Source organism: Triturus cristatus, chromosome 7 (genome assembly GCF_964204655.1).
Source record: "Triturus cristatus chromosome 7, aTriCri1.1, whole genome shotgun sequence".
NCBI classification, from domain to species: Eukaryota; Metazoa; Chordata; class Amphibia; order Caudata; family Salamandridae; genus Triturus; species Triturus cristatus.
Window position 1 is genome coordinate 1440755843 of NC_140590.1, and position 25574 is coordinate 1440781416.

Here is a 25574-nt window from a genome sequence, read left to right on the forward strand (position 1 = left end):
AATCACAGAAGCAGCAAAATGCCAGCCAGGCAGCACAGGCTGTGCCGCCTTCTATGCTGGCACAGATTTTTAGCTTATGCGTTTCAAGCCATGCCCTTAATTACATCTGCCACGCCTCTTTGAGTGGCCCCCAGTTTTTTCATCCCACTTAAAGCCTGGTTATTTTCAAAGGCATACGTATGTCTGCCCTTGATTTTGTTTCACCAAATGTTCTTTTTTGTTGGTTGTATCAAGATATTTGATGTGGGGGTTCCTGAATTTACAACGCCCTCCTAAAATGTTGAACCCTCTTCCACTCGGTCTCCAATAATGATATGAATCATATTCCGCAGCATTGACCCTGAACACCGGAATATTGCCTTTTAAGCATTTAAAGCTGGAAATGCCGCTCAATAGATTGTGTATTACTTCCTGAAATACTGTAACTGTTATGTTATGTTATGTTAAAATCGCTTATAAAGCGCGCAGCTGCCTCAACGAAGGGGCGTCCCGGCGCTAGTAGCAGTTTCCAGAAAAAGAGAGAATGATCAGGTCTTGGGAAAGAGGAAGGTTTTTATAGCTTTCCGAAAGGAGGTCAGACATTCCAGGCTGTGGATCTTTAGAGGAAGGGAGTTCCGTAGCTTGGCTGCCAAGAGACGAAAAGACTTGCCCCCAGCTCTCGATCTCTTGACTCTGGGAACAGATGCTAGGATCAATTCGGAAGAGCGCAGCATACGGCTAGGGATGTACGGGGTGATCAGGCCAGACAAGATCTCGGGGGTGGAGAGTTTTAGGATTTTAAAAGTGAGACATAGGGATTTGTAGTCAACCCTTTTTGAGATAGGCAGCCAATGAAGGCGTAGGACAGCCCCAATTCCTGAACACGATCTCGAGAGACCGAGGATAGCGCGGGCTGCAGAATTCTGAATGCGCTGAAGACGATTCAGTTCCGCCTTATTGGCGCCTAGCAGCAGAGAATTGGCGTAATCTAGCCTCGAGAGGATAGTGGCCTGGACTATAAGTTGACGTGTAGCCGGGTCAAAAAAACGGAGAGTGGGTCTTAAGGTACGTAAAAGACCAAAGCATGTGCCGGCTATTTTTTTGGTGTGCTCTTGGAAGCGCAGGGTTGAATCAAACAGGAATCCGAGGTTCTTTACCACCAATTTGGGGGAGGGGGCAGGGCCCAGAGACGGAGGCCACCATTAGGAGTTCCAGAGCTCCCTATCCCTGCCTACCAGAAGGACCTCGGATTTACTGGCGTTGAGCTGGAGACAATTCTCTGTCAGCCAACCCGCGATAGCCTCAAGGCCTAACCGAAAGTGAGAGGCATTGTGGGCATGATCGTCCGAAAGAGCCACCATAAGCTGGGTGTCGTCCGCATAGGAGACCATGGAAAGACCATGGTGACGGGCGACAGCAGCTAAGGGTTGCACGTAAAGGTTAAACAGGGCCGGACTTAACCCCGAGCCCTGAGGAACCCCCTGCTCAATGGGTTTGATGGAGGAAGCAAAAGGGGGGGCGGAAACTTGGAAGGATCTGTCTGACAGGAAGGAGCGGAACCATTCAAGGGCACGGTCTTTTATTCCCGCTTCCTCTAGCCAACGCAGGAGGATCCGATGAGAGACCGTGTCGAACGCGGCACTCAGGTCGAGCAATACGAGTGCCGCTGTTTGACCTTTGTCAAGGATAGAACGTAGGTTTTCGCTCACTGCTAGCAGGGCCGTTTCGGTACTGTACCCCGCACGGAATCCATTCTGGGATTGATCAAGGATTTTATTTTTGATTATGTGGTCAGAGAGAACTTTATTGGCATGTGCTTCTGCTACTTTGGCAACCCACGGCAGAAGAGAAATTGGTCTGAAATTCTCGGGCTTGGTGGGGTCCAAAAGAGGTTTTTTCAGCAGTGGAAGCACCTTAGCCTGTTTCCAAGCCGGGGGCACCAGTGCCGTACTGAAAGAGGAGTTAATAGTCGAGAGTAATGGGAAAAGAAGCACCGAAAGGCACTCTCGAAATTGGGCTGGTCTCATGGGGTCAAGAGGAGACCCAGATTTGACTTTGGTACTGAGAGCAAGGAACTCCTCCTGTGAGATAGGAGGGATGCTCTCCAGGGAGGAGTAGGATGTAGGGGTTGGAAGGGCTTCTGGCAACCCAGGGCATTTGGAGAAAGACTTATAAATATTAGCAACTTTTTGAACGAAATAGGTAGCAAGTTCTTCGCATTGTTTTCCGGAGGTGATATGAGCGGTGAGTGGGTCTTTCCTTTTTTTCAGGTCATTGAGGATCTTAAATATACATTTTGTGGGATTGTTGCTAGCTGCAATCTGATTAGTAAAGAAATCAGTACGCGCTAACTGTATGGCTTTGTGGTAACTTTTGATTGCGGCCTGATATTGTTTCTTCACTAAGGGACAGTAGTCCTTGCGCCAGGCTCGCTCACGTTGTTTACAAGCGCTCCGCAAAGCGGCAAGGGAATCCGTGTACCAGGGATTGGAGCCAGAGTCACGGCCCTTGGACCATTTTGCCGGAATAAGGGAGTCGAGTGCCGCGTATATCCACTCACAGATAGCGTTGTAGGCTTGTTCTGGGTCGGATTTGTCAAGGGTGGGAGGGCCGGAAGACAAGAGGGCCAGAAGATCCTCCAGCTTAAGTTTGTGCCAGCTGCGTTTAAACACAGCCCTAGACGTAGCTGTAGGTGTGGTCGCCACCTGTGGGAGGAAGATAGCGATAAGGTAGTGGTCGGACGAGCAGACTGGGCTAAGGGGTTTGACCTGGAGGGAAGAAATAGTAGAAAAGACAGGGTATAATAAGTATCCAGCCGAATGAGTGGGTTCCAGCACCAGTTGTTTGAGTTGACAGGCTTCAAGATCAGCGAGCATAGCTGTAGCACCAGATCAAACAACATCCTGAGTAATCTATATGCGCCCTCTGTAGTTTTGCAAATCATGTACCCTCAAGACTCTAGGGGTGCAGCGTGATCCGTGATATTCCACAGATAAATCCAGGATCACAAAAACCCTAGCATATGCTAGAAGATTGATCATATCTCCAATGGTGAGGAAGGGGTGTCTGTTTACACCCTTTTACTTGTTCAGTCCATCAAATCGACAGAAACAAATGTGCTTTCATCCTCGTCAGCTGTATACGTATTTAGAAGAATTAAGTGAATTTAGGTACCTCTATGCACCCACTGCTTAATTTGAGCCGGTGGTTTCCGGTGCTCAGCACGAGCACTTAATTGTCAACCCCGGTACTTATGAGAGTCGGCCACATGGTGGCGCAGTTTGTCTCATTTAGAGATGAGCACAACAACAGTTGTTTATTAAACCAATATACATTAACAATTACAAATACCTTCTTATAGCTTTGGGGGCCTGTGATAGTCTGAATTGTTATATTTGCAGAATTGTGATGCTTAGTAGTTGTGTTGGTAGTATCATTGGCAGTGCTGACAGGGTCAATGTTTTGTGCAAGCTGCAGTGACCTGACAAGAGCCCTAGCACTTATTTTTTCACACATTAAGCATTGATAGCATCCCATCTTTAGTATCTCATAGCAGTCACCCCTCAGACAGAATTGAACCCTCTATAAACATTTTATATATAAATCCCACAGTGATGCAGACACACACAATGATCTGGTGTCGGGAGACAAGGCTACAGGTAAAGCTTTAACATATCATATACACACATTTGCAGAACTACTTAAATGGTTAAGATATCACATTCATGATTGTTGTATGCTTCTTTAAAACTTTATTTGGCCGCATTATGGCCATAAAAGTAGGTTTACACAAGGAGTAACCAGTACAAATACATAATAAAAACAGAGCAAAACTACTGTTACATATGCAGTTGTTTTTAAAACGGTTACTTACCCCCATATACATGTGGTGTAACGTAATAAAACCTATAGTACCAGCAAATACCTTACTAAAAAGAAATATTATCCAATATCAATACTAAGTTAAAAAGGTCATCAAACATGTTTAAAAGCGTTTTTTTATTCGGCTCAACAAAACCCAATTCATTTCTACCGGCGATCCATATTTTTCCTTCTGCGTACAGCCCCAGCTAAAAAGCTCGCAACCCCATCACATATCAAAGGGGATGAAAGCATTTGCAGATAAATCAGGGCAGTTCTTACTTGTGCAACCTGGTACGTCACAAAGAGGAGCATGGTCTTCAGCAAAACGGCCAAATTTCTTATCCAAAAATTTGACATATTGTATACCACAATCTTAGGCATCTTATCTGTCCAAGTGTCCATATTTGCCAAAGCTGTGTGAATCCTGTAGCTCACTGTTCTGTAGGACTCAAGCTACCCCTCACTGATGATGTCTGAAACCGTTGCATGGTTGTGCGTGTTCCCGCTCAGCGGGACCGTGACCTGGCAGTTGGATAGGACCGTTCCTACGGGAGGTGGACCAGGAATTATTGGCATGTGGCTGCAACCTACAAAGGAGGCAGCCAGAAAGTAATGGACTGGAATGCAGCCCAGAATAATTAACAGTGCCTGAGTTTAGTTCTAGAATTTCACCCCTCGCTTTTATTGATATCATATACTAATTCAACAACCCAATTTCATGTAATAGCTACCTAACGGTGTATAATTAGGCATTTTTCCTTTGACGGAGTTGGTCTCAATTTTGGACTCGCGTTCATTCATTTGCACCATTGGGCATCCTCAGTGGTGTGGTTTTTTTTCATCTTAAATTGGCTCTTTGACTGGCAAATTAGATGTATTTTGTGAAAAAGTTGGGCTTTATCTCTGGCACAATTATTTTGGTATTCTTCGACAGCATGGAGGTAGATGCTGTGCCATTACTGTCAATATGGGCTTTTAAAAAAATAAAAGAAGACACACACAAAGGGGAAATCATGAAGAGATAAACTTGAAAGCAACCGACTGAAGTGAGATCTTTCATCAGTATCTTTTTCATAAGTGTTAGAAATATACGGTAACAATGCCAATGATTTGTGATAAATGGTCAACGAAAACACACACCCTCAAAGCAAATCAAAACTAACACGCTGCCACTCTCCAGGCTCATCCCAATGGTGTTATGCATTTCAATCCAGTGAAAAACAAACACGTAGCCAGACGCATTGGCCCTGTCACTGCTTGTTTAATGATGTGTTTTCAAAACTGGAGCTGGGATCAGGATGCGAGCCCTCCCCCTGCTGTGGCGTTCTGTTTTATATGCCGAGAGCCGTGGTCTCATTAACTGAGGGAGCAAAAAGCACAGCAGACGCTGGTGACAGGCTGCAGGAAGTGAGCGATAAAGAAAAACACACAAAAGAGACAGAACAAAAATGCGGGCTCATCAGGCGTGCTAGCAGCCTGTCACGCTTAGCTTCTGGGCCCACCTTTGTAGCTGTCTGTGATGGTCTCTTCTTCTCCCTGTTACCTTTTACAAATCATATGTATTGGTTAGTCCCCATTTGTCATCCTTTTTTTCTTGCGTTATTGTCATCGTTGTGTTTATTTATCTCCCCTTCACCTCTCTCTTTTACTCTATGTCTGTCTCCCTCTCTCTGCATTTGGGACATTTGAGGTAATTTTTTCCACCCAGAACTGTTGATACCGCAGACATATTTAGGTATTGGGTGGAAGAATTACTCCACATTGATAGTTTTGGGGGAATAACATGCAATAATTGGTGTTTATTTCGCTCACAGACATTAGATAAAGTCTTCAGGTGGAAGCCACGGCCTTCCTGCACGTGTTGGGTTCCCGGTGGAGCAGGTACTCCTGTTATTGGCCCGGTCACTCTGGTTACCGGCCAACTGGGATTACTCATTAAGGATAATGGGGCAACCCAGTAACCCTCAGAACCTGGGCGTAATAGTGAAAGCAAAGAACAATGGCTCTGTCGGGAAGTAAGCAAACTTGCTTGGACATGTACTGAATACACTTTAGAACTGTACGGGACACACACAGACCCAAAGAAACAGAAATGAATTCGTGTTGCTGGATGGAATAGTATTAATTATTGTAATGAAAACACCGAAGTGTTTACTGGGATTACTGGCTCATACACAATGAAGGCCTATGTTGGTAGCAACTCAGAATTAATAACTAGGTCAATTAAGCTGTAAGAGTATCACTTTTTTAAATGAATGATTATGTTACCAATGAACAATCCAGTGGCGTAGCAAGGAGGGACGGGGGAAGTCCGCCCTGGGCGGCACGAGATATGGGGTGGCGGCCTATCCCTGCCACACCCTCCGCTCTTACTTGCAGCCGTTGCAGGCGGCAAAAGGGCTGCCAGCCACCCATTACATTCGGCCGCCTCGGGCGGCAAATGAAGGGACCGCCATGGGCGGCAAAAGGGCTAGCTTCGCCACTGGAACAATCAGAACGCAATCTGAAAGAAATTCAGACGGGCACTTATGCTTGTCCCTGATGGTGTACAATACCAGGAGGTGTTCTTGCATTTCAGTATAAAATAACCATAAATATATTTGTTCTTCAATGCAATCAAAGCTGCACGACAAATCTATGGAAAAACATGACTGGAGCTAGTTCTTTAGCCAAGGAATTGCCTTTATTTGGTTTGGATGATTTTTGGGAATATTTGCGTGAAAGGGCAGGAATGCACCATATTTAACATCATACGATCTATTCCTGTCCTTTCCTTGAGCTGGCGCACTTTTGGGTGCCCAGCACTAATGCAAGCACCCTTCCGTCATGGCGCAAGGGCGCCTGCGTCGTAGGCAGGATTGTTTTGTGCAGGAAGGGACACCTTGCGAAATGGCTTTGCATGGCTTGATGAATCTCACTTAGGTTTCGTGTCGCCATTGCGCCCCCTTGCGTAATGAATCTGGCCCACTGGGTCTCTAATTTCATAAAAACTGGAGTGAAGAAACATGTTGTTATGCCATTTGAGAATGGTGCCACGCTCCACAAGCCCTAAGGGATAAGAGTACACACTCACCAGAAGGGTGGAAACACCATATTTCTCCCCAAAAACTCAAGAAGCAGAGTTCAAGACATGATTCTAGATTTAAAAACTGCTATACACTTTCTTGGATATACTTTTTTGCTATTGCTATTTATTACAATTGTTGAATGTGTGGAGAAACGATATCTCAAGAGAGGGTCAATATGCCTGCCCCTCCTCATTCCAGTGCTTAATTTGAGCTGGTGGTTTCCGATGCTCGGCACCAGCACTTAATTGGTTTCTGGTGCTTGGCACCACTTATTCGTCAACACCGCACGTATGACAGCCTGCCACATGGTGGCGCTGCTCATCTAATTCAGAGATGAGCAGAACAATAGTTGTTTATTAATACAATATATAATACCTGCCTCTCCAGCCATTCCTTTAGCTTTGGGGACCTGAAATATTCGGAGCTGTTGCACTTGCCGGTGAGAGAGATGGTTAGTAGTTGTTTTGGCAGTGATGGCAGGGGCGATGGGTGGTACAAGCTGCAGTCTCCTCCTGGTCAGGGCCCTAGCAGTTATTATTTTACAAATCAAGACCTGCCTCATCCTCAGAAACGGTTAAATAGAATTTTACATTCCACGCATCTGCATATATGGTCTATTTTACTTGTATCTGCCAAAAAAGTAACTAAAACGAGGATGTAAGGGGTTAAATGTATGCCGAAAGCTAAAATCAGACTGAAGGGGCCTCGTGATTAAGCAGTAGAGCTGTTTTCATTTGTAAAAATGTGTACAAGGCAGAATCCCTCCAAAACTGAACTCCTCCTCCTCTCCTCCTCACTTTCTCCTCCCCTGGTTCAATCATGGATGAACCAGATGAATCTACTTAACAATAAACCCATCATTGTCGACAGCGCAAAATCCCTTGGTGTCATACTCGACAAAAAACTCAATCTACTCTCCCACATCGATTCCATTGCAAAGTCTGCTCGATACCAACTGCGCCTTCTTTGGGGGATTTGTCGCTTCTTCCCGGAGCAAGACCTTAAAACCCTGGTCCAATCGCTGGTTCTCTCCAGATTGGACTACTGCAATTCTCTTCTTACTGGCCTCCCCAAATCCCACCTGTCCCCCCTTAAGTCTGTTCTCCATTCAACTGCTCGTGTCATATATGGGGCCAAAAGAAGCGACCACATCACACCCATTTTATCCATCCTCTGTTGGCTTCCCATCGTGGCAAGATCTATCTACAAGACTGCCTGTATCACCCACAAAGCCTTGCACTCCTCCTCCCCTCGCTACCGGGCGAATAAACTGAAACTCTCTGGAGGCTCCAGACCATCACGTAATGCAGAAAATGTATTGCTTGAACCTCCCACTTTCAAGAAGGAAAGATCGATGGCCCAATCCTTTTCAGGCAACGCGGTGAAAATCTGGAACTCACTTCCGCCTCAGCTCCAGGCCACCACCTCTTCCCAGGCCTTCAAAACTGACCTCAAAGCTCTCCTCCTTCAAAGACACCCCCAAATTTAATCCACGCCCTCTATTATCTAAAGGAAGTCCTTCCATTATAGGAAATTCTGTTCTCCATGCCTATAGAAGTGCCTTCCCAGTGTGTTTCTGTGTTTTGAGTGTCTGCCATTTAGTGCAGTATTATACCTCTACTTGTACTTTGTACTCTTTTGTAAAATGCACACGTCACCTTGCCTTTTGTAATGTATCGTTTGCTACCTCTTGTATTTTGTTTGCTTTTGATACATGCACAATTGCCACCATTGCCTCATGTAACGTAACGTTTGTTTTAGTGTTTTGAGTGTCTGCCATTTATTGCAGTTTTTTACCTCTACTTGTACTTTGTATGCTTTTGCAACCTGCACACGTCACTTTTTCCTTTTGTAACGTATCGTTTGCTACCTCTTGTATTTTGTTTGCTTTTGATACATGCACAGTTGCCACCATTACCTCATGTAACGTAACGTTTGTTTTAGTGTTTTCAGTGCCTGCCATTTATTGCAGTATTTTACCTCTACTTGTACTTTGTATGCTTTTTTAACCTGCACACGTCACTTTTTCCTTTTGTAACGTATCGTTTGCTACCTCTTGTACTTACTTTGCTCTTGATACTTGCACAATTGTCACTATTGCCTCATGTAACGTAACGTTTGCTTTTGTAACATGCTCACTTGTAATTTTCGCCTCATGTATCATTACTGTTCCTATTGTGAAGCGCTCTGACGCCTTCGGGTAAAGTCCGCGCTATATGAAAACGCATAAAATATATAAATAAATAAACATAATCATTTTCTCATCTGATGTTCATGCTGCTGTGGTAATAAACTGGAATCTGACCTTTCCACTGTAGTAATAAACGTGGAGTATGCGGTAACGTTCACTACGGAGAAGAGCTAGCGGCATAGGTGTGGGCAGTGCATTTGTATTGTAACGGGGGCATCATCTCAGCCATAAAATACGGGATTGGGGAGTGATACACAGCGCACCGAGTGCCGGAGGGAATGATAGGCAAAGTGAGAGAGCGGAAAGTGAGAGGAAGCGGCACCCCACTGGCCTGGAAGTGGGAACTCAGCCCAGCGCGTGGCTGTGTGCAGTGAGGTGTGCCCTGCTGCGGCTGCAGCATGCATCAATCAATGCAGCTCCCGGCGGCCCCTGCGGAGGGCACTGCGTTGTACACAATTCACGGACGGCTCGTGTGATGGGGGGGAGTACCGCAGGGAGGACGGGGACCCCCCCTGGAAGGTAGGACCGTCGACGCGGGAGGGGAGGGGGGCAACGGTGCGACACAGGAGGAGACAGAGTGAGAGGGGCGGGTAACAAGATCTATGAGGGAGAGAGGGGTGGGAGAAAGAGGGGGGCTGAGGAAGAGAGGGAGGGGAGGCTTTGAGAACGGGGGTTGGGGGGTGAAGGCGCTTAGAGAGTGGAGAAGAGAGGGTCGGTAGCAAGCATGGAGTGCGAGGCGAAGAGTGGAGGCGGCAGCAAGGCGAAGAGTGTGAAGAGGAGGTGGATGAAGCAGCGCTGAAAATACTGTCAGGAATGAAAAGCTTTATTTAGGATGTAGATATGTGTCCTTTTATGGGGTTTTTCTCTCTTTCTGAATATCCGCCCCTCATTCACCTACCGGCTCCGTGGAACAAAACGCGTCTCCCCCACCAGGCGCTTCTCAAACCAACAATAAATACAGATAGTGAATGGGGGAACACCCAGGGGATGGCGGAGTGAGGAAGAATGCTAGAGTAGAAAGATAGGCGAGCAAGAGGATGAGAACGAAGGGGAGAGAATGGCGAGAATTTAAGAGTGAAAAAGGGAGAGTTGAAACGTTGAACTGAGTGAGGGTGAAAACAGGGAGAAGAGAAAGGGTGAGTAAGGGTAGTAACAAACAGAGAGGAGAGAAAGGGTAAGAAATGGAGCTAGGGAGTGAAGAAGCTTAATAGGTTGCAATACTCGATAGATGGAGAGAGAGGGTAGTACACAAAGTGCCTGCGAATGCCCAGTGTGAGGGGCTCTGCATAGCATGGATACGTGGGCCCTGACGCAAGCGAGGATATTTGGACCACCCTGCCCCGGAGTCGGTCTACCTTTGTAATGTTCTGGGTAGGGGAGGGCAGATCACACGGACACATGCATGGTGCTAACCTAGGCTTCTTTTTTAAAAGCCCTCCTTGTTACTTGGCTCTTCGACTTGGAGCTTGTCTCCACGCATGTTGTTCCTTCCACGCATGTTGTTGCTGCGCTGTCCTACTCTGGGATCCTGTGCCCCCCCCCCTTCCTTTCCAGTCCCTAGGCAGGAAGTGGTGTCCGGTGTCCAGGCTGTGGACCTGGGGAGGCTTCAACCTGCAGGGTCCTAATGTACCCAACGCATGACAAAATCCCGCAGCCCCACCTACTCGGTGGCCTGGACCATGTCTACTGCACCCCTCTATGCTTGTTTTTCGGCCATCTTGAACTCAGGCCTCCAACCCTTGCATACCTTTAAAGAGCACAGGGTACCATGCTGTGTAGGTATGAGGAATGGCCTCGTTGCAGAGAGTCCCATGCCTCACACGGATTTGCTACTGACGCCAGGAGAGCCCCACTTCACCCGTTTCAACTTGCGGCCAGGCACAAGGATTGTATTCTGGCCACTTGGGATGTAACTGTGGTAGTGCCTCACTCTGAACCTTTATTGAGTCTGGTGTGGCTAAAAAGTGCCACCCTTCCCCTCGCCCCATGAGAATTTGCATCCTCAAGACATACTATGCATTGCTTTTGAGGAGAAGCTTTCAATAAAGGGCTGCAGTAGGCTATCATGTCCTAAATAAGGTTCCCAAAATATATTCCACTTGGTGTAGATTTTCTGTTATTAAATGCAGTGTGGCAATAAGATTGTTCTAACAAGAATATTGAGGTACCCACACCTTGATGCGCTACCATATAAATTTCACATATATTGCATCAAAATTTGTCTCGGAGCTCCAAGCAATAAGCAAGCGGATATTAAGGTTCCTCACATGCACTTTTTCCTATTTTACGGGTCTGTAAAGCTTTCAGAATCTAGGCAACCAGCTGTTGTAGGGTTCTCGTCCAGGGACATCTTAAGGGTTTTGGGGCCCTGGGCCAAACGCATTTTTGGGGTCCCTGCTCAGAATAGTTTTGAATTTATGATCCAATTTCAGCTCTTTCATGCACCCTTTGGCCAGGTCACTGACAGTGCACTCGTCCAAATTCTAAATGTGTTTATATCTAATATTCAGAGATAGTGATGTGTGTTTTCAATATTGTAACACAGCAGCAGCTCACTAATAGTACTGCCAATAATCTCGGTGGCACTCTCCCTTTTTTAATTTCTGAGGTCCTGTTTTTATCGAAAGAAAACTTTTTATGGACGTTGCAGGAAACATAAACACAGCATTTCTCTACAAAATGTCTGTAATAGACTCTCACATATAACTCACATTATAATAAATTAAAGGATCTGTTTAAGATTTATTCATTGTCAACGGGGCAAGACTCTCTACAGAACAGAGCTGGCTCTATCAGGAGGGCCCTGAAAGGCTGGGGCCCTGGGCCAGAGCCAGGGCCGGACTGGCCTTAGCGGGCACTGGGCATTTCCCCGGTGGGCTGCCAGGGTTTAGGGGCCTGGTTTTGGGACCCAGCGGGCCGATTTTGTTACAGGGCAGTTTTTGCAGCATAGTGACGAAATCTGCCGAAACAGGTCCTGGCAAACATCTCGGCCGCACCCCCAAGCCCCCGGGGGCCGGGCGAGCACTTTGCCCATGCTTTTAAAAGGCCTCTATTCTCGTCCACAAGACTCAAAAAGAGTGGTCGGTTGACACTGTATCTTATTTATTTATTTAAAAGTTTCTATAGCGCGAACAAGACCCCGAAGGGTATGGGAGCGCTTCACAGTAATGGAAGGGGTAACAAAGGAGGGGAATGTTGAGGTAGGAGAGGCTAACATGTTGAGCTAATAACATATCTGGTAGTGTTTCATTTGTTTAATGGTGTGTCATAGTGGATAGGTGCCAACAATGTTAGACTTGACTAGCGTAATATGTGTGGAGCCTCATGGCCATGGAGATGCGTGCTGAAGAGTATATATGGCGTTACACTCCTTTTCATTTATACATAATATGGGGACCAGAGGCTCAATGCTTTTCCTGCCTGGTGCAAACGATTATGTCAATTTCATTGTGGTCATTTCCTCAAAAAGTACATTAACTATGAGAGACAATTTACAACAATCAATCTCATAGAATTCCAAGTTCACTTATTAAATATATAAACGTGAAACACAATACAGAGCATAAGTAGGGAATATTTTCTAATCTAAAAGTAGTCTTCCGTCACTAGTACTACAACGACTATGACTGCGCTTACTAGTGTTACTACTTCTGCTTATCCAGCACTATTAGGGTTTGTATCACTTGTCTTGTTTGTGCTATCAGATAGAACTTTCTGTGGCAATATGTCCATGTTTTTACTGATGTAACTATATGTTTATTTAATGTGACAAAACCTATACAAGAGTTCTCTGGTAAACTGCTTGTTTGCAGGGGTGGAACAACTATGGGCACTTGGAGGGGGTACTGCTGCACCCCATAAAAGTTGAAAAACTTTAGAAGGAAAATGTACAATAAGGGGGCCTTTCAAATGTTTTTCTTCTGGCAGCATTTGTTATGTTGCCAAAGGCAGTCTGTCGAGTGTACCCTTTGCATTTAGTAAAATGATATTGTCTAGCACCCCCACTCTAAACATTGTTCCAGCATCACTGCTTGTATGAAGTAGTAACTTTCCTTAGACATTTTATCGGGCATATCCACGTTACGTAAATATGCATATACATAAATAAGTATCAGGCTTATTTTTGTTACTACAAGTACTGACTATGCTCTAACTAGTAATGGTACTCCAAGTTCTCATAGTTATTCTAGCACTACCACTGGTTTTATGTCTATACATGCTAACACTATTACTATAATTGTGAACGGTACTCCAGATCCTCCAGCTGATAGTAATACAGCAAGTACAACTACACATATTAACACCACTCATGGCAGCACTGCTATGGCTATTTTTACTCTTCTCACTACTACTGGCACCACTAGTACTAATCCTGCACTTCCTACTATTGCTAGAGGTACCTCAGCGTTCATTAGTATTGCTAAAGCTGCCACTCATATCATTAGCATGTTTAATACCAGCTCTACTTCTGTTGTTACATATGCAGATACTCCTTGTACTCCTACTGTTCCCAGTTTGACCAGTATGCTTCGAGCTCCCTTTCAACAATAATATCCCTTTACATTCTTTACTTTGTCTTTTATCTGATCACTTACTTCTCAAAGTCCACGAAGAATAACCCTGAAGATAAACAATTTAGTGCATGTTTAGGTTATGAAGTTGACTCGGTGTAAAGAATAATCAATGCGTTTCAGATGAATGATTTGATTAATGACAGCGTCAGGAGTTGGAATGTGTAGCTGGCTAGTGAAGTTATCAACTGGACATAGCATGTGGTGTACTCTGTTCTGCCCTGCTCAAGCAGACCACACGATTTGTAATTTTATTTTCTGTGATTTTACTGCTTTCATTACATGGCGCTTTAAAGTACTTAGCAGCGCTTACTATAGTGCATAGCAACACAAAGGCCAATCGAAACAGACTTGATTTCAGGGCTTACCTGAATCCCAGGTAGTCTGTTTCGAGGGAGAGATCCACAGAGAGCAGCCTATTGTGCATACACTTCTGCCCCCAAAACATTTGTATCTCAGTAGCAGTACGTAGCCCGCCATCCTCCCACTTTAGGTATCCAATTGCAGTGTATGGTGACTTCCGGTTGGAAGAGTATGGTGGGTCTCAACCGTGTATGGCCTTAAGCATGATTCATGGCATCTTGAACTGGGTTTGTTCTATGATCTGGAGCCAGTGAAGGGAAATCAGTGGGGTGAGATATGATAAAGGGCTCCCGGTATTTTTTTCCTTTACATTTCCATCTGTATTTATCCCTATTTATTTTTTGCTATTTTTATCTGTATTTATCCATATTTATTTTGGGATTTGTGGAAAAATGAAGCTGAAATTAGTATATTTACACATTTATTTAACCAGTAAATATGCACTCATGCTTGAATGCCTGCTAAGTTTCAATGTTGTAAACCCCCACAGAAGATGAATCAATGCACTGATTAAAAATATGCATATTTCAGTATCAATTGTGTGCATATCTACTGCTGTTAAAGCCTCTTAGCTAAAATAAGTCTCTTTTTTTAGTCCCCTTACCTAGCAATCCACACAACAATTGGCTTGGCAGTAATGGCAGACAGTAATTAGAATTACTCAAAATGCAACCCAATTTCCGTTTTTATCCAGATTTAAAAATAAATACAGAAAATAAAATAAATGTTTTCTGACTGTATTTATCTGTAAAAATCAGTAAAAACGGAAAACAGGGAGCGTTAGATATGAACTGTGTGTTTTGGTCTAGGAATAATGCTGGTAGCATGATGTTGTGCTATTCGTAGCCTTGATATGCAGGTTGCATAAATTGTGATGCACTGATTATCTTAGAGATGACTTCTGATTAAACAAAGCTGACCTACTGTGGCCGGATAAACTGTGGAAGGATTCTAAAACTGCAAGTGTAATAGAAGCGGATCTAAGCATGGTCCTTTTCCTGTCGAATAGTTACAGGTTTGGATTCAGGCTGGATTCAGGCTGTTGACTGATTGAGAAGAAGATGATGACAGGGGCCCAAAGACATTGGCCAGGGCCATTCTAGTGGAAGCAGAGCAACGTTGCCAAACCTAGAAGGAGGGCTTTAATCATCAAAGTGTTTAGCCAAAATCAATTTTGGTGTACCCAATTTTGAAAATCTATCAGGCCATTCTGCACTTGATGATAATGAGCGGGGGTCTAAAGCAAATTTGAATCTCCTCAGCATGTTCACATGATAGTCAATATTGGATTCTCTAAGGTTTTTGTCAAGGGTATTATTTAGATTAAAGTAGGTGCTAGTCCATATTCTCATGGTACTCCCCAGGTGATGAAGATGGTGGTGATCAAATAGGGGAATAATCTTAGATGGTAGGATCTGTAAGTGAGGAAGCAGGTTAACCTTTAAAGGTCTGTTCCTTGGACACCACAGTCTTTTGTGAACTAGTCTTGAACAATTTTGTGCTTGATCCTATTAAATGCCTCTGTGAGTCATGGCGTATTAGTTCACATATGTGGCCCTGGTCAAAAATGGTCTAAAATATTTAGCTCTTTTTTGATGTTTATTAGAATGATAATGAAGATTGTTCTGGTGGGTATATATTTGGATTTTAGCTAAAGCCTCAAGAGTTCTAGCTTGAAATGGGTCTTGAGTTATCTTGTGACTAGGACTCACAATAGGAGTTTTGAAGAGCAGGGTTGTTCCCTTATGTTTGAGCTTTATGGCTATGTCTCATACTTTGAGTGGCAAATTGATAAAGTGTAAAATAGGTGGTTTAGGACAGGTTGACATTGCTTAATGATCTTTGCCTCTAAGTTTTTTAAACAATTTTTCCTAAATCATTTACAAGAATTGTGACCTCTGTACCGAACCACCTTCTAGTACATTCAGTTCATCTCTTACCTTAGTACATTTAGCTCATCTCTGCATCGGTTCAGAAATGTACATTTTTCCAAATGCCTGTGTTGTAAATGCTGTTTGGTACGTCTAGTGGTACGGTTCCTAATGAGTGATGTGAATCAAGAACACTTGAAACGTGAAATAAGAAAAGCATTTGGGCAAAAGCCAGGAAAAGAACTTTATTGCTGGCACGATAGCACAGTTGGTGCTAATCCTTCTTCAGGGATCCATGCGGAGCTTGGAGTTAACAGGTATGGTGACTCATGCTTTCATCCTTCTGGGGTGATGAAAATGAAGTACCGTATTTGATTGGTAATAGTAGACCTCGGGCACCCACTGTGAATCTGAGAAACTGTGCCTTAGAGTGCTGTGTTCTATGGAAGTACAGATATTATTATTATTAATAAAATTGCGTAGGAAAGTGGTTCTTAACCTGTGGTCCACGGATCCCTTATTCAGGGGGCCCGCTGATCCATATAAGTTCTAGACATTATTTTCCATCAACATTCATAAGCATTTGGAGCTACCTTCTCATATAAAGGTGGATCCTCCTACCAGGAGAATAGCCTTATCAATTAACAATAATGCTTCCTTGAAATCTATATATTCAATATGTGTATAAATCAAATCAATAAAGACATACTTGAAAATAATCATAGACATTTAAAAAACGTATTTAGTCTGAAGCTAATGCTAGCTCTGGACAGCGCGAATGGGCACAGCCACTTTTCTCCTTCAAACATGCTCAGACCTGAACTAGCAATCAGCTTCTGACTAAAAACAATTTTAAATTGCCACTCATTTTCTAGAAAATCATATGCATTTGCACACTTAGAAAACCCGTTTTCTATGCTCTCAGTGGTGTATGCATGTATACTCACGTGGACTGCACTAAAGGCCCTTCCAGGATGCACGTTCTGCCAGCCACTACTTTACATTGGCTGGCACTTACCTCCAAGCACATACACTCCTTTTTGAAGGGGGGGGGGTATGCACTCTTCTGCTTATCTGAAATACTTCCAGAGACAGAGTATCTAGGCTGACCAGATTTTCAAAACAAACAAGCATTGGCATAGCCAATAGGTCTCGCTTTTGGTATTTTGTATGTGGTTAGTTATCCGGTAGATATTCTTACGTGTAGTAATATAAAGTGTTGCATGTCTAAAGATGTATAAGGTCTTGAAGGTGATATGTAGTGTTTTTTATGTTATGTGTGGAGTTCAATAGTGTGGCCTGGAACTGTGGTGTTGAGTGAAATTATGCTTAGTGAAATTGTATCATGGTGGGCAGTGCATTTATGTTGATTGGTGGTATGTGGTATAGAGTGAATTTATGTGGAGTGCATTTATGTTACATTGAGTATAGTGCAATTATTTGGCGTGTAATTATGTGGCACTGAGTGGTACTTGGAGTGTATGTTGCATTGAGTGCATTGTAACTATGTAGCATATAAGTATGTGTCACTGTGTGGTATTATGGCTCAGTTCAAGGTCCTATTCGACCCTCAAGTCTAAAGCAAGCTGAGCTTTCATGTAGCGCCTACGTTAATGCGCCAAGAATTATGTGCAAACCAGTAACCTTCAATGTGAAAAGGGCTAGACAAAGAGATACTCTTCTATGGGTTAAACTATGCAATTAGGAACTAGAAAACCTGCGATCAAGCCAAGCTTTCCTGCTTTATAAAAGTGTGATCCTTGGCAAGTATTTTATTTCACTGAACTTCGTTTTTTAATCATTACATATGAGAACACCTTTAAATATGCAAGTGTAGGATGTGGCTGCACGAAATATTCTTGGGTTTGGTTTAATAGATTAGAATGCTGCTTCGTCTAAGAATCTAAGCACATACACATGACCAGTGACTCACCCCTTAATTTACCGATGGCATTGTCAGGGCGCCAGGAATGGTTAAATACTATCACTTTTTACAAACGCCTGTCGATGCAGTGATAGGATCAGATGTACAAGGGCGAAACGCTTATGAATCTTGAATATATAGACTTAAAAAAAAAATGTGAAGAAAGGTTCTCATATTTTTGCAAGATGTTTTATAATGAGCATGCCAATTGCCAAATACTTTCAGGGCTCGGCTTGAGCACAGGCTCGTAGAGCTTAGCCAGACCCTTGGCTCGGCTCTCCCTGTTAGTTTGCTGGCTGACCCACCTCTATGTCACAGTGCTAGAAATGTGCTTGTGAATGTTTCTTTGTGTCACAGCAGTGCTCCACTACAGTAACATGTGGTATCGGGTTGGGTGAAGTCAGACGGGTCACGGGTGTGTAGTTTATGGGCGCAGTCTGGGGTGTGTGGGGGTGTCACCTCACCTCTCATCTGCTCCCTTTATGTTGTGTGCCAGCCAGGTCCCATGAATAAAGTGCAAAAGCAGGGGCTACCTATAATCCATTCCTTGGATGGGTGTCCGTGAGCTGCTGCACAGCGGAATGGTTGTGGATAGCCATGTGTTCATCAGGCAGATACGTAGAGCAGAAGGGGTGCTCAAATGTGTAGGCAACTTTGCACTGGACAGACAGAGGGACTGCTACCAAGAGCAGACAGTTTTCCGTGGGTAGACGGCTGCGACTACAGGTATGGTGAGGTGGGCAGAGGGGTGCTCTGGACAGCAGGCACCTTTATAGGGGGTATTCGCCAGCAGGAACTGGGGGCTAAGAGGGTGCAGGAGACTTCACAAGGGACACAGAGGGATGCTGCCAAGAGCAGACAGGCTCCCATGGGAAAGAGGGGTGGTACAACCGGCAGCTTTAGGGGGCAGAGTGGTGGTCGCAGGAGCCGGCAGCTGTACAGGAGGCGATCCCAGCAGCAGGCAGGTTTACAAGGGACAGAGGGGCACGGGATGCCGCTGATCCCATGCACTGGGGGGGAGGGGGGGGCAGTGAAACCACGAGTCCAACAAAAATGCACAGTGTGACCAGTGAGCAGACGGGCTGCAGCAGCCCTCCCTACAGACCTAAGACACGCATCATGCCCCCCACTGACAGCACACGGGCAAGAAGTACAAACATGGAGCAGTAAATGAAATTAACTTTTTTACCTTTCCCGGCCGGCGACGGTTCTCAAAACCAGGCTCGCAGTGGAAAGATCGAGTCAGCGACCCCTTGTGGTTGAGTCGCCCAAGTGTCACTGGGTGCCCAAGACTGGCTCTGCTCATGGTCGCACGAGCACATTGCCTCCCCTGGTAACTGAGCAGCAGCTAAGTCTGGGCGCGGCCCCCCGGCAGCTGGTGGATGCGGAGCGCCTCGGGTGTATCCCGGGAGCTCCTCACCCAGCTGCGTTCACAGGAGGCACTCAGAGGAAGCAGCAGCGCTTCAAGCACGCAACGTCTCCCAGGACATCCAAAGCTGTGCACTCCTTACCTGCGCTCAGCAGCGACTATCCCGGGTCTGCATTAAAATGCCGTGGAGTCTGGCCGTCCTGCAAAAGTGTATCCGAAAGAGCCAGGCAGGGCGCCCTGCACAGGATTAGAAAACAGCTAGGCTATGTGTATCAAGCAAAGAGGACGGTACCGCTTCTGGGCAGCTTTTTTCCAAAACATCCTGTATGTAAAGAGAAAACAAGCCCATGAGTGGTGCGCGCGCGCAAGCCAAAGCGAGCGATCTGTTTTCAATTATCGCGCCCGTGTCTGGGCACGATAATTGAAAACAGATGTGGCCTGTGCGGGTAACCACAAGCAATAGGTCGTGGGCAGAGCAAAGGCGGGACATGCACCCGCCTTTGCCCAATTGCGTGCTGTCTTTCTTAGAGAGACGCACGCAAAGCCCAATAGCCTGGGAGACAAACGAAAGCACACGCACAAGTGTGTGGTGAGCTTTCTAAAGCCCATTACTAAAAGTCGAGCAAGCAGCGCATGCGCGCTGCTCTAGGCACGACATAAAAACCGGTACTGCCATTGATATAGAAATAGTACTAAATGATGGCACTGGTCAGTGCAGTGTAAACATTTAGTCTTATTTCTCTGTCAATAGCTTTTCCGATATATGTATGTATGTGTGTATATATATACGGAGGATCCACGCACCCTCCCGATCACGAGCTTCATGCTAATTGGCTGTCAACACTCCAAACCAGGAAGTGTTGGCAGCCATGTTGTGCCTCGGTAGAACCGAGGCACAAGAAAACTGAAAAACAAACGCGTAAAACACGAAAAGGGGGCAGGGTAGAAACACCCTGACCTCCTAGTGACTGTATAGGACTATTGCTGAATGAGTGGATGTGTGTGTAGATCTTGGAATTACTGAATAGGTGTGTTGTAACTGGTATTGGTGTGTCCATTGTTTTGAAAATGTTAGTTTCTATTTTTGAGTGGGTGTATCAAAGGTTATATTAGGGTGAGAGGAGGTCTACCACTCTATCACAAGGATGATGCCATCAGTGATGTCATTTAAGATGTCATCAGTGATGTCATGAGTGATATCACTGACCATGTCATGAGTGATGTAATATATGACGTCATCAGCAGTGCATTGCGGGCGCGCGAGTTATACTTAGCTGAACTAACTATAATGGGGGAATTTCTATGGTTTTGTACGAGTGAAATGTCCAACTAACTATAACGCCTCTGAAACCTATGGTTTTATCAGTGAATTTCTAAGGTTTTTTAAATGCTAATTTCTAACTATAACGTGCCTGAAACCTATGTTTTTTTAGTGAATATATATATATATGGACCACACCACAGCACCGCTGAGCAAGTCTTTAATCTTCTTGCTACTGAGGTCTATGCACACACACCACAGTAGCATGAAAATGTAAGACTTCCTTGACCAAGCTGGGGCATGTTGCTAGGGGAGCTTTTTAGGTCTTGTTCCTAGCATTGCAGTGTGCAACACTGCTCGCGCTGCGAGAGACCTCTTGTAGGGGGTTTGAAAATGAACCTAGGAATCGCACACGCTCATGCGTGTGCTTTTTCTTTTGGGCCACGCTATTGGCCTTTGCGTGCGTCTTTTTATCAAAGACAGCACGCAATTGGCCAAAGCCGGGCGCATTGCTCCGCCCATGGCCTATTGGTGTCTGTTATGCTCACCCCTGCCATGTGGTTTCAATTATCGTACCCAGACATGGGCGCGATAAGTGAAACCACATGTCTTGCTGTGGCGCGCGCGCACCACTTGTGGACTTGTTACGTTTGTTTTCCCTCTTCTGTGTCAATCTCACCTTTGTTTCCTGCATTTACATGTTGCTGCAATCTCCTTCGCCTCCCTACATAAATAAAGTGCGGGATGTTTTTGTCTGATGTACAATTGTATGGTGTGGCTTCGTCAGGGGTGGGGGATGGGAAAACTGCGCGATGGCGATCACTCATGTTACTGCACCTCCTGCACGTACAGCATGCTGCGAAATGGCATCTCCTTCCCTTGATTCCTGTAAGGTGCAGGCGGTGGGTGTAGTACCGCTTACCACGGGGATCCCTTTGGCACCATCTCTAGTCTGCATATTTTCAATTTTTTTTTTATCTAACAAATATATGAAACAGAAAAGGGTTTTGATTGTCTGATTATTTAACGCCGTATCTGATGTTAACTTTAACAAACACCAAGTCCAGTTTGACAGTAGGTGCCATAGCGCTGCGGGGTCCAATATCCACTTTGGGTCTTGGCCCCCGTACACAGGTTAGTGCGTGGTGGTAGCTGCCCAGGTACTCGGCTGTCACATTGCGCTGTCAGTAGCAGACTTTCACGGTGTCACCAGGAGATGACATTGTGTCTATACTGCTGCTGGTGCCAGTGGGCCGTCACACCCAAGTGTTCTGCCGAAAGTCACTGCTGGCCTGGTCCCCTATGTACAGTTCCCTCCAGGCAGCTAACCTGTTCACCAGCAGTCATGGAACCGGAAATATTTAGTGTAGGAACCCACTGTGGCGTGTGGCAAGAGGTGCAGGAGTAGGTTGTATGTCACCATGCCAGGTATGTAATACCCAACCGAAACACACTTTAAAAGGCCCTTTGCCGCCAGATCCAAGCACACCTCAGTGCAGCAGCCCTGCTTCAAATGTAATTAACAACGCTAATGCTATTGAGACGGTCCGATGCACTTGTAAAGGCAGTAGCAGTACCTGAAGTTACCGGAGGAGCTCTTACTCTGTGGCTGAAGGGACATTTACGGTCGGGCTCCAAGTCATTACAGGTGCTTTTTCTGGTACGAGTACTGTTCAGCTTCAAACTATTGTTTTATAAAAAAATAAAAATCCATCGATTTTGAAACAAACACCAGGTGTTTAACAGCACACCTACAAACATATCTTCATTAGAGTGGATACGCATGCGTACTAGTATTTAAATGCACTTGTACAGTGTCGCCTCTTCTGAGTGATCCGGAAAAACTGCGCAACGCCAATCACGCATGTTACTGCACCTCCCGCACTTAAAACTCGCTGTGAAAAGGCAGGCGGGGGCAGTTAAAAATGTTTTGCAGTGAAGGACTATTACTGGGGACAAGCAGGCTAATGCAAAGAAGATCGCGTGGGCATGATGCATGTTTCTATGCCTTATTCTGCGAGCCTACATTGCACGACCTATTTGATAATTGAACCTACCATTTCACTTGAGTTAGAAAAAAGCATTATTTATAGTTATTTCATATTATAGGCAATTAAATATTACATGCCTGCTACGTTTAAAACGATGCTATGGATTTGCGCAGTTTTAGTCCTACTTCTGTTACACTTTTACTACTGACTAACTTCCTGTTTGATTCAGTACTTTACAACACTCTTGGAGCTCAAAATAAAGTTTGTTATATTTTTCTGTCCAAAAACCATACCAGGAGGCGCATTATTTGTTTTAATCATCAGTTGAAATACTTTTAATATAAAAAAGATCGGCATTACAGAGTTATATTATCCATTCATGCCTGCATATTACAAGCATTTGCAATGCAATAGGTCTCGCATTACTGAAAGTTTGAGCTATTGGCGTTGCTTTATTACTTACATAACCAACAGCTCAAACTTTCAGTAATGCGAGACCTATTGCATTGCAAATGCTTGTTAATTCTGGCCTTGGGTGCGCTGCAGGGACTGATTCACCCTCTCCCCCCCAAGTTTAATCCTGCTGAGCTGCCTGAATAAAGTCAGGCAGCACAGTAGGAGACTCTTTCAAACACATTGTCCCTGGTGTCATGAAATGGCCGGTGTGAACGTGAGACTTCACAGCACAGTTGTATGGGCCACAACCGGGACATTTCTTTGTTTTAGTAGAAAGTGAAAAACCGGGACTGTTCGGGCAAATCCGGGACGTCTGGTCACCCTAAGAGTGTCACTTCCCAGTAGGCAGCATATACTCTTGCATAATGAGCACCTGGTCCTTCTAGCTGATATCTGATCACTGTCTTTATCAGCTTTTGAATTAAAGACCCTGTTTAGTCTCCATCTTTGTTCATACCAAGACCAATGTCAATCCAGTTATTACCTCTGCCCCACCACTTCTGCTGAGAGCTATTATTTCACACAATTACCTATTACTTTGTGAATAACTCCCTGGCCATATCATGATGTGCAGTCGCTCTCATACTTAAACATGCAGTTGCAGAGGAAAGCAGATCTGCTGAGTTCATATAGCATATACTTGTTTGTGTATTATCTTAGGTGCACAAATTATAAAAATGACTTGGGGGTGTCTGTCTTCCAGTTGTGATACAGTGGGGTCTGCAATAAAAAAAGCTAAGAACCACTGGCTTAGGGAGATTGGTAGTGCAGAAGGTATTGGCTTCCTTTCTCACTCCCACGAGCACACATAAATGGCAGCAGTCCTGTGGAGGGTGGGGTACTCCTGATTCTTTTAAAATAATGACTTGTTAATGAAGGTTACTGCTTTCAATACATATGTTTACGTAACATTTGATGTACATTCTTTAATAAGCACAAGCACATATCTACAATGAATCCAAGAGTATGGCAAAACCTCCAGTAAATTCTGAATCTAATCAGCAATAGTTTCTATGTATTGATCAGCATATATGCTAGTAATAATATTTATATAAAGATGCTCATATTTTTAAGTTACAAATTGTGTGTGTTTTTTTAACTTGCTGTCGCCTTCAAAAAATACTCCACTTGACATGCAAGAAAGTGCTGAAATTGAACTCAGCCATTATGTATGTGAACCCCCCTCCCAGGTGCTTCAAAATGCTGACATTTTTAAGTCTGGCAGACCAGACCCCCAAATTATATATTTTTTCATTTTATTGTAGTTTACTTTTTATTCCAGTTGTGTAGTGTTATGTGAAGCAGTTGTCATGCTGGTGGCATCATCGTGCTGTATAAGATTTTTAAAAGTAGGTACAACGACATTAAGGTATTCATTGAGATTTGGTTGGTGGTTGGTGAAATTCCACCAGTGGCGCCTTCTGGTTTAGTACTTCTTTGAGAGATCAGAGGGTTTCCCTTTCCTACTCATCTCTAAATTATGCCAGTAACTAAACATTCTGGACAGTGCTGTGGACCCTAGAAGTGAGTTGCATTGATAGTTAAATTCTAATAAATTGTTTACAAAAAGTAAGGTGTGGCCAATAAGAAATGCTGAGAGCACCGTGGTAAACACGCTGGATTAATGAGGGGTTCCTACCCAAGGTTCCCTATGCCCAGGGCCAGTATTGTATTTAGTTGTATTTTATTGTATTGTAGAATTTATATAGCACTTATTACCCCTATTTGAGGCGTGAAAGCACCTACCTGCATAAGTAGCACACTACACCACGTAAGGTGTGTGGTTGGAAGGAAGTTGTCTTTGCTTTGATCCTTTGTGGAAAGTGTCTCCATGCCCTGCGGGATGACCACCAAGGTACGGTTATAGTGTTATGAGATGCAACGCGTAGCACTGGCTGTGCTATGCCTCCCAACTCCTATGAAAAGGCACTGCATCCTGAACAACACACAATGCCATGTAGCATGCCTCGGAGAAGAGGATGTGGCAGCACAAGGATTATAGAAAAAACCATGGCTGGATGAGTCACCCTCATCCTCTCCCCTCCCCCGCTACCACCTTCTCCCAGTCCCCTCCCTTCCCTCACTGCTCCACCTACCCTGAGATAAGCTGCATCCATGCTGCTTCTGCAGCCCCTGCTCCACTGTATGGCAGGCTGCTGGGGACAGACAGTCTGAAGTCCCCGCTGATGAGGGGGGATTAGACAGGAGAGGAGGGGTGGATGACAAGATGGACACGACAGGAGAGAGCAGAGGTGCTTTTGAAAGGGGGGGGTAAACAGAACACAAGAAACAGAGGGATGGGGGAAATGGGAGCGAAGAAATGGAAGAGATGAGTGGAAAGAAATAAAGACAAATGAGTGCCACCCATGACGGAAAGGACTAGGGGGATAAGAATAGGCAGCAGAAGGTGGGAGAACATGATGCGAGACAGGAAGATACTAAGAAGGGAAAAGATGAGAGAAGCGAAATTATTATAGGGGAGGAAAATAAGAGGGTTGAAGAAGAGGAGTAATTGAAAGGAAAGAAGGAGAAAATAATTGGTATGGGGATAACAGAGGTAAAAAAAGGAAAGGACAGGTGAGTAAGAGTGATGAGCGAAGAAGATAGATATGGAAATAGAGTAAAAGGATAAGAGAAGCGAGTAGACAAGAGAATAAGGGAAGAAT

General features: G+C 44.7%; 1 protein-coding gene across 6 annotated transcripts in view; it reads left to right on the forward strand.

Moving 5' to 3' along the window:
• The window catches only part of EPB41L1 (erythrocyte membrane protein band 4.1 like 1), a 595815-nt gene that overhangs the window by 215649 nt on the left and 354592 nt on the right, over positions 1-25574 (forward strand). For 2 of the 6 annotated variants that reach the window (XM_085619171.1, XM_085619175.1), the window contains exon 1: positions 9484-9621. The exons of the other annotated variants lie outside the window; for them this stretch is intronic. The gene's annotated coding sequence lies outside the window, so the exon portion shown is untranslated. Of the gene's footprint in view, positions 1-9483; positions 9622-25574 lie in introns of those variants that run through there. 6 annotated transcript variants of the gene reach the window in all.